The following is an 8,693-nucleotide window of genomic DNA, read 5'->3' on the forward strand; positions in this document are numbered from 1 at the left end:
AAAAGTAAATATGCAGGGAGAACTCCCAAGGAACCTCCTCGTAGTCTCAAAAGCAAATGTGCAGGGAGAACTCCCGAGGAACCGCCTCGTAATCTCAAAAGTAAACACACAACTCAACTGATAAATACAACAGTTAACAACAAGATTTCTACGGTTATACTGATAAAGAACAAGGAAAAAGCAGGAAATCAACTAGGCATGCTTCACATAATTCAAATGAGCAGTTAAAGCACGTAGACATGTGAAATTAGACTAAACAAGATAACTATACATATTGGAATAGCTCAATTAAGAATGAAAATTGACTAATAGTCATTTAAACGGTATAACTCAAATTTAAGGAAAAACAGGTTGCTACTTAGTAAAATAAATCGGGTTTTACAACGAATAGTTTGTGTACTCGTCACCTCGCGTACACAGTGCTCACATATCACAACAGTACCAAATCCTAAGGGAATTTTCCCCCACACAAGGTTAGGCAAGCTACTTACCTCGAACCAAACTCAATCAATCGGTAACAATACCTTTTCCACGAATATCCGACTATGAATGGCTCAAATCTAGCCAAAATAAATTACATACCATAAATACAACTATAAGAAATTAATCTAATTAATAAAATCAAAGTTAAAGCAAGAAATTAGAAAATCGCCCCAAAAAGTCTTCCCTGACCCACGCCTGGGAACCGGGTAAAAGTCACAAATATGAACACCCATTCCCTCACGAGTTCAGTAGTACCAAAATTATCCAAATCCGATGTCAAAATCTCAATAAAAATCCCAAAATCTTAGTTGAAGAACTTCTTCCCCTTTTCCCCAAAATTTCAACCCAAATCCAAATTTAAATGATGAAATCAACCATAGATTAGTGGAATATAACCATAAATAAATTAAGAATCGTTACCAAAAAGTTTTCTCTGAAAATTCTTCAAAGAATCGCCCAATCTGAGCTCTCAAAGTCCCAAAATCGAAATGGAAAATCAACCCTCGAAATCCAATTTTCTGCCCAACAAACTCGCTTTTGCAGCCTTCAACCGCACCTGCGGAAAACTCATCGCAGGTGCGAAAATAGCTTAAATGGATGGCACCGCATCTGCGAGCTTTGGGCCGCACCTGCGAGCCCATTCCTGTGACTTGACTTCCGCACCAGTGCACTTCACTCCACATGTGCGATCCCGTACATGCGGTTTCCCCACCGTAGGTGTGAAAATACCAGAAACCAGAAGCTTCAGCCATTTGCCTAAGTCCAAATTCAATCCGTTAAGCATCTAAAACACACCCGAGTCCCCCGGGACCTCAACCAAATATACTAATGTAACGACCTGACTTGTCATTTTAAGAATTTATGCCTTGTTCAGTGACTTAAAGTCTCGAGCAGCTTCGCAATATGTATTATGACCTGCGGGTGTGGTCGAGTTTGATTTTCGGAAGATTCAAAATTTAATTAAAAGAACAATTCTTATTTATAAGCTTAAAACGGAAAGAGTTGACCGGAGAATTGGCTTTTAAATAAACGACCTCAGAATATAATTTTGATGATGTCAGTAACTTCGTATAGTGATTTCGGACTTCGACGTATGTCCGGATTCGGATTTGGAAGTCCGTAGGACAATTCGACGCATTTTGCAAAAGTTGGAAAATAGAAGATTTTGGAAAGTCCGATCGAAGGGTAAATTTTTGATAACGAGGTCGGATTTCGATTCCGTAAATGAGAACAGCTCCATTTCATCAATTATGATTTGTGTGGAAAATTTGAAGTCATTCCGGATTGATTTGATATATTTTGGCATAAAATATAGAAGTTGAAAGATTTGAAAACTCAAATTTTGATTCAATGCGCGATTCGTAATTTTGGCATTGTTTGATGTGGTCTAAAGCCTCGACTATGTTCGTTTTGTGTTTCAGGATGTGTTAGGTATTTTTGGTTGAGGTCCCAAAGGACTCGGGTAAGTTTCAGAGGAGCTTTAGATCAATCGGAACAATTGGGCAAAAGCTGGTGTTAGGCAGTGTTCTGGTGAATCTGCATCTGCGGAGATTTGATCGTAGATGCGGAGCCGCTTCTGCGAGGTTGAACGTCTCTTCTGTAATGTATGGGGCAGTCAAGTTGCGTCGCTACTGCGAAAAGGGGAGCGCAGGTGCACGATCGCACCTGCGAAACATGGATCGCAGATGCGATGCCCAGCATTTTCGTCGTCCGCTTCTGTGGCATTGATGTCGCTTCTACGAAAGCGCAGATGTGAAAGGTCCCCTCGCAGGTGCACAAACTGGGCAGAATGTTAAGGACCAAAAATGGTCATTTCGCCATTTTCGTTTTGGGATTTTTTGAGCTCGAATTTGGGCGATTCTGGAGGGATTCTTCACAAGCTTGGTTGAGGTAAGTGTTCTAAATCCTAAAATGATTATATTTCATAAATTTATGATTATATTCTTCGTTTAATTCAGATTTAAATTGAAGAAATCAAGATTTTTATAAAATCTTCCAAAAACGAAAATTTAAGATTTGGAGGTTGAGCTATTATTGGAATTCGATAAAATTGGTATGGTTGAACTCGTATCGAAATGTGTGTTCGGATTTCATTAAATTATGTTGGGTTCCACGGGGCGATCCTCGCGTTGACTTTTGTTGACTTTTTGGAAGAAAATTTTAAGTCGACGTATTATTATTCGGAATTATTTTCGAAGAATTTTAATGAAGTTATGCAATTAATTTCGATAGATTTGAGCTATCCGAAGGTCAATTCAAGTAAGAAGGCTATTTTGGAATATCGACCTAACTTCAAAAAAGGTAAGTATCTTGCCTAACCTCGAGTGGGAAATTTCCCCTTAGGTATTGAGTCTTATGTGCAATTTATGTAATTGAAAACCATGTACGCGATGTGACGAGTACGTACTTGGTTTATATGTGCAAATTTTATTAGTTAAAAATCCTTAGATGCCCTTATGTATTAAATTAGAAATTATTGGTACTTATTAAATCCTCTATTTGTCATGCCTAGATCCTTGTTTGTTGAAATTATTTTTGCATGATGCTTTGGTGTGATTGCCACCTTGATTTTTATGTGAAATATTATTTTGTTGAGTTGTTCACTTCCGGATATTTTGTTAAGAATTTGTACACATTATGGTCGAGCCATGGGCTCCTTATTGTGAAAAATAAGGCATTGTTGATTTTTATGGTAAGTTGTAATGTTTGAGCACTTGATGTGCAATTTGTGATAAGTTATAATAATTGAGAATTTGATGTGCAATCTATGATATGTTGTAATATTTGAGCACTTGAGGTACAGTTTGTGAGATGTGATTTTGGCACGTTATATTGTGGGAGTTATATTCGGGTGTTTGCATGAGGTTTTCTGCCGTGCAAACTCTATTGCACGAGGTTTCTGCCGTGCTATTATTACTATTGATTTATGCACATGCAGAGTGACAGGGCGGCCTATATATTTATATGTGGGTTTGCGCATGTGGTGAGACAAGGTGGGAACATTATTGTGCGCGTGTGGCGAGACAAGGCAGACATTCACTTTACTATTGCACACGTGGCGAGACAAGGTGGGCTATGTCGGGGATTGAATTGTGATGACTTGTGATGGCCTGGGGGCATTGTTGTTGTTGCATATTTACTTTTGGGACTACGAGACGGTATCTCGAGATTGCCTTTGTTGACATTCTTTGTGGTTGCACTTATCTTTGGTTATTTTTTTATTTCCGTGATAGGTAAATTGTTGTGTTCTTCTATGATGTAATATTTGATTCTATTATGTGTTTGTTTTCCTTGTTTTAATGTGTTGTCTTTGGCTCTTGTACGAGACTCTGAGGATTTGTGGTTCTAGTCTTTATTAGTTTTCAAGGTTAAGTATTTTTGAATAAAAGAAATTATTGTGTGCTTTAGTCCTTATAAGTTTTACATCCAAATCAGCAACTATCGGGTGCTTCATTTTAATTGAAATGTTATTTTATTCATCCAAATGATTTCTAAAATAAATTCATTTCTTTTTAGATTTTCTTACATGATTTAAAAAATTTAAACTTACTTTATCAGAAACAAATTGATCGTGTGGATCTTATATGCATTGATAATGATATTTGGCACGTGAATTATTCGTGCAGTTGTGATATAAAATGAGGGAACGAGGTACCGGAAAAATATGATGATTTAATTATGGGCACGAGGTGCTGTAGAAATATGAAAAATGGGTTGAGACCCTTGTTTACAAAAAATATGAAAATGGGCTGAGACCCGTATTTTTATGATTATGAAATGAGGTGTCACATAGTGACTTTTTAATTGAAAGAATTATATTCAAAATATTTATTTGGAAGGATTCTTATTTAGAAAGTATTATATGAAAGAATTATATTTGATAGATAATTATTTGAGAAAATTATATTTGAAAGAGAGTTATTTGGAAGAATTATATGTGAAAGACACTTATTTGAAGGACTTGATTTAATTGGGTGTAATTATATTTATTAATGGTATTCTTGTTGGCTTGCTGTGTATATCACTGGTTGTTTTAGGTTTCCCTTATTATTACTTATTTCCTATTATTTTGTATATTATGTTACACAGGCTATTAGACTGGTGAGTGTCTTGACTGTACCTCATTTCTACTCCACTAAGGTTAGTCTTGATACTTACTGGGTACCGACCTTGGTGTACTCATACTGTACTTCTGCACATTTTTGTGCAGAGATAGGTATTGGAGATATCGGACTTGAACAGAGTTAAAGCGGGATCGTAAGGATTCAAGGTAGAGTTTTTGGTCGTCGCAGTCCCTTGGAGTATTTTCATTTCATTGTACTGTTAAATTATAATCAAACAGTATTGTATATTCGGTCCCCGTGATCATTCCATGTATTCAGTTAGAGTTCGTGACTTAGTATTACCAGTCTTGGGAGGTTGTATATTCATATTTGTTCCGCTGTTAGTTTTGATTACTTATTTAATTAAAATAAAATGGCTTCAAAATGTAATTGAAATCGGCTTACCTAGTCTTAGAGACTAGGTGCCATCAGGACGCATGAGGTGGGATTTTGGGTCGTGACAACCAACAAGTCCTAAAACACCATACGAACTTAGTCAAGCCTTTAAATCATATCAAACAATGCTAAAAATACGAATTACCCCTCGATTCAAGCCTAAAGAACTTCAAAGTTCTAAACTTCCACAACCGATGCCGAAACCTATTAAACCACGTCTGATTGACCTCAAATTTTACACACAAGTCATATTCGATATTACAAACCCACTACAAATTCCGGAAGTGGAATCCGACCCCGATATCAAAAAGTCCACTACCGATCAAACTTTTCAACAATTCAACTCTCGCCATTTCAATCCTAATTTAGCTACAGACCTCTAATTCATATTCCGGATATGCTCCTAAGTCCAAAATCACCCAACGGAGTTAACAGAACCGATAAAACTCCATTCCAGAGTCGTCTTCATACAGTTCCAACTACGATCAAAATCCTATGACTTAAGCTTCCGTTTAGGGACTAAGTATCCCAATTCACTCTGAAACTACAACAACAACCTCTTGGCAAGTCACACAAGCAGAAAAAAGTATGGGAAAAGTAGTAAATAGGGGATCGAGGCTAATACACTCAAAACGACCGACCGGGTCATTACAGACAGTTTGCTTGGGACTTTATTGGAAATAGACAAAAAGTCAAAGCATCATGTTTCTTTCACTTGGAAACTTAATGCTTTATGCATTTTTCATGGACCATACACATTCTTATAATGGTAAATCAACCCTTGAAGGGTAATGACTTTATTTATCCTCTTTTGTAGGTAGAACAAATTAAGAAAGAGAAGACAGAGATAGTGAAGATCTAGACCTTACTTAAGAAAAATATTGAATTGTTGTCGATGTTCTAGGAATCTTTTGGTATCAACATTTGAAACTTACTCTATCTCTTGAAGTGTTGAACTGTAAAACTTATGTGATTGGGTTACAACATTTTGCTTTTATGGATATTATTAGCTTATCGAACAATATAGATTATGAAGTATTTTATTTTTTTATTTATTTAAATTCCAGGTTATTACAAATATTTACATCGTTGCAATAAGCACAAATGTCGTTGCCACAGACAATCTAAACTGTCCCCCAATAAGTCTTGCAAACCGTTTCAAGATGTGCGACAAACCGATGCAATAGGTAATTCAAACCGATGCAATAGAAATAAAATCGTTACAGTAGCGTAATGAAACCGTTAGTATATCAGTAAATAAACGTTGCACTATCTTATATAACCGTTGCAGTATATTATATGGTAACGGTTTCCAACTGTTGTAGTAAATAATATGATAACAATTTTCAATCTTTGCATTAAACTCTATGGTAACGGTTTTCATCAGTTGCAATTGAAAAGAATACTCGTTGTTTCAGACAGAGGAAAAAACACTGCGATAGCTGGGCTTATAGCAACGGTTTGGCCAACCGTTGCAAGAACCATTGCTCTAGATCTATTGGCATGCGGGCTGGTGGAACGGCTGCTAAACCGTTCCAATAAATCTAGCAACAGATTACCTATCTTTTGCCATTTTCCAGTAGTGACACACGGGTACCTATCACTCAGTGAGAAGTTAAAATAATGAAATGGATAATTACCTAACTCAAAAAAGCTACAATAGTTTTTGAAAATTCGGTCACAGATTCTCTGTAAAGAAATAACGGAAAGATTTTTCTAAGCCAAGATAATTCTGCCTATTTATGCTTTCAGTGTGTCTTAATTCCATTAGGTTTTAAAGCAGAGATATCTGAAATTCTCATGTGCTGACTTTCTTACACAAAAATTCCTTATACATGAAGAGAGGAAGAAAGTGTTCTTCAGGTTCATATATATCTTTACAATATTATATATGTTACATAATAAATATCATTATCATATTATCTTTTAGTTATATTATTAATATGACAAGATGATGAAAAAGTACTTGGAAAAGATGATGCACTTAAAAGGTACGAAAAAAGGTGCATAAATGAAAAGTACTCTGAGATAAGAAAAGTTTAAAAATCAATCTGAAAGGGGTGAGAAAAGCTAACAACTTTTTTGGTGTTAAAAGGGCTGTCCACTTTCTGCATTAATACTTTAAAGAATTTCAGTCATTAATAGTTTCATGCATGGTGGAGAATCTCACTTTGCTTCCCTTCTTTCCTTGTGACTTGTGTTCAGATGAGAATTCACTATTTAAATTTAATAGGTTCAGTTTTTAAGATTTTTAATACTGAACTCACTATACTGTTAAAATTATGAGTTCAAATCTAATATTTATTGAAATTTTAGTAAATATTTACATAAAAATTCATACTCCATATCGAAAGTTATGAATTCAGTTGAAAGCCTACGTCCACCCTTGCTTGTGTTCCTTTTGATGGACATTAATCTAGATTACTTATAACCTCTTTCACATCTCAATAATCTGATAGATGTGTTTATATCTATAGTTTATGCCGACCAATTTTTTCCTTCTTTTTTTTTTTAAGTGTTCGTGTGACGTCTATGATGGAGGACGAGTTAATAAAAATGAGATCAACTCGCCGACTTTTAGATTTACAGGTTTCCAAAGAAAATTAGATGCATATAACATTTTAGACAAATCGTAAATCGTAAAGGGAAAGGAAAGTAAAATGTTATAACAGTCCAATATATAAGATGTGGGGTTGAAGCTCCGAAGCAGGAGCTACCCTTCAAATGCGAGCGGAACTTTCATTCTTCTTTAGGAGAGCTATACCTTCTTTTTTCAGCCCAAAAAAAAAGAGAATCAAATTCCACGTAATTCACAGTTAATCAGTTAAATAGATCGCTAAGGTAGTCACTTCTTTTTCTCCGGTATTACGCTCCGCCAGCAATGAGCAGATGCATATAAATTTTTTCGAATATCATGAATCGCCGTCTGTCTTCTATTTTCCATAGATAGTCCATTTCTTTTCACAAATTCACATGATACGATGTAAGTTTGGACTTGATGCATAAATCAAAGAATAAATTTGTGAAATTTGTTGGATCAAAAGCAAATAATACGTACTATGAAGCTGTGCACTTCCATATTTTTATTTTTTGGACCAATGATACTTGGTGAAAGTGACTATCCTTTTGACTTCCAAGAATTTTAAAGCTTATTTCCTAGCTAATTACTACTCCCCATCCGTTCACTTCTAATTGTCCACTATACTAAAAATATATTCTCACTTTTATTTATCCATTTTATTAAATCAAGAGGAATTGAAGACAACTTTTTCTTCTTCTTATTTTACCCTTATTAACTACTCATTCCCCAAATTATTTTCAAGACCTTTTGAAATACTATCATTATTAGGGATTATATGATAAAATATATACAATAATTATTATTTCTTAATAGACATAAAAAATTCAAAGTTGACAAGTAAAATTGAACAGGTGGAATAATTAGCTTTTGTAGCCTTCTTTTCCTTGGATCAACGGAAATTAAACTCTCATTTATTAGTTCTTCCTGCCTTATCTCTTAAGTTGATAAAAACATATGCCACGTACCATGGGATGATTTCTTTTATTGTGACTGGCCTTAATCTTGGGCCACACCCATTAAGAAATACAAAATTCTAGATAAAAATAGTTAACGTGATTAAATTATCCTTAATTAAATATTGCAGCATAGTTAGTGTGATAAGTAAAACAAATTGAATTTTTTTATATTAT

Source organism: Nicotiana tabacum, chromosome 24 (assembly GCF_000715075.1).
Source record: "Nicotiana tabacum cultivar K326 chromosome 24, ASM71507v2, whole genome shotgun sequence".
Taxonomy (NCBI): domain Eukaryota; kingdom Viridiplantae; phylum Streptophyta; class Magnoliopsida; order Solanales; family Solanaceae; genus Nicotiana; species Nicotiana tabacum.